The sequence below is a fragment of the Vulpes vulpes genome, chromosome 11 (assembly GCF_048418805.1).
Source record: "Vulpes vulpes isolate BD-2025 chromosome 11, VulVul3, whole genome shotgun sequence".
In the NCBI taxonomy this organism is placed as follows: domain Eukaryota; kingdom Metazoa; phylum Chordata; class Mammalia; order Carnivora; family Canidae; genus Vulpes; species Vulpes vulpes.
In genome coordinates this window covers 67,236,648-67,238,493 of record NC_132790.1, presented here as the reverse complement: position 1 = coordinate 67,238,493, position 1,846 = coordinate 67,236,648, and positions in this window count along the sequence as shown.

Here is a 1,846-nt window from a genome sequence, read left to right as displayed (position 1 = left end):
AAGCATAAGAAGGTAACAACGATCAGGCTTTGGAATCTTGATATTTTTAGAGATAGAGATGACTCAAATATGACTCCAAGAATACAAATTTGGGAGACTAAAGAAAACAAGTAATTTCCCAACATTCATTTGCCTCACAGATAATTGACGGTCTAATTAAAAATTGTATCCATTAATTAAAGCGCTGTCAGATCACATGTTTTGTTTGCCTAGTTTGATGTACCCATTAGCATTATTTTTATGCATTTGAGAATAATTAAGCTGTTCTTTTCCTGCTTGATAAATCAAACTCCGGTTGTGCTTACTCATATCCACTTCCCTCTTCATTATTTAATCTGGATTTCCTTTCTAATGTAACCTTGGACACTGCTCATTGTTAGGGCCATTGCAAGCAAGGTGCCATCTTCTTCAGTGTGTAACCTATTCAGTTACAATTTGGCATCATGAGTGTTACACATGTATTTCAAATATGAACCCCTAAGATGTTACTTAGTTCAGGGGACCGGTAAGAATGGTCTGGCACCCTGGTGCTATGAAAGGGATAGACTAGCCATCATGGGTGACTTATAGGAATTCCTATATTGACAGTATAGGAATTCTAATTTGAGTGACTGGATTTCTCTGCTGGGTGAAAGAATCAAGAACGGCAGGGAAAGGCATTGCATCTGTAAGGGAAAGAGCACCCTCCTGGTCCTCATATACCAGGCAGCTATCCAGAGGCTGACAGAGTCAGTGACTTATCCAGATGTTTTGACTACATACTAGCTTCACAGATATTTGCAAATATCCTATAATTGAATACTTCTTCCATTTTCATCCCATCATTTTCTTTCACCAGGTAGGCATGCTTCTACCCCTTGCCCTCTCTCCCCAGATGCAGAGGGAAAAAGCACCAGTGAACACAATCTACCCATCGTAACCTGGCTACTTCCAAATTAGAAGTTCTAAATTGGATCAAGGAAACCTGTTCTCTGGATCTTTTTCTCCCCAGATGAAAGGAGAGAATGGAGTTCCTTTTCATTTCCTAAAGCTAAGGGGTGATGAAAGCTGCACATATTGCTTTTCATAATATATGTGATCTATTCTTCAAGAAAATGAAGTAATTCAGAGGAATTTTGGTGCCCAGGATGCTGAGAGGTTTTGGCTCATCTCTCAGGAAACAATTGCAAAGTGAGTTCAGTGGCCTACAGCTTACTCTACAACACTAGCTAACTGTGCTTCCCAAGCATTCTTGTTTCTCATCTCAGGTTCCAAATGTGTAGCCTGAAGGGCAGATCTGGTCTGTGGACATGTTTAGTTTGGACTACCCAGTGTTTTTACAAAATTTCAGCCAAAATTTAATAGGAAAATCACACATTCCTTGTATGACAAGGATCAGCTGAAAATGGCCAGTGAGTACCCCAGGGCGCCATAGTCCTCACCATTCCCAATCATTTCCTGACTTCGAGGCTGAGAGCCCATGAAATAATAGAAAGTCAATATAGAAATATAGATATAGATATAAAGACACAGATATGTTGGTCTCTGACTCTGGTTCCTGGCACAGAGCTCCTAAAGAAGTAATTCAGAGGAATTTACAATTCCTAAGCCAATTTCCTAAGCCAGAGACAACTAGTAGCATCTTTTATTCTAATATTTGGCCCTTGACCCCAGTTCCTGACACAGAACTCCCAAATCCCTTGTAATTTCCTGGTCAATAATTATTCTTTTTGTTCCAATGAGGTGACTCTTGGTGGGCTCTAGGATGGGGGCTGGTCACCAGAATGACCAAGCCATAATTAGAAGCTTGGAACTTTCAGCTCTGCCTCCACTCTCCAAAGAGGGGAAAGGGCTGAAAAAGGGGTTA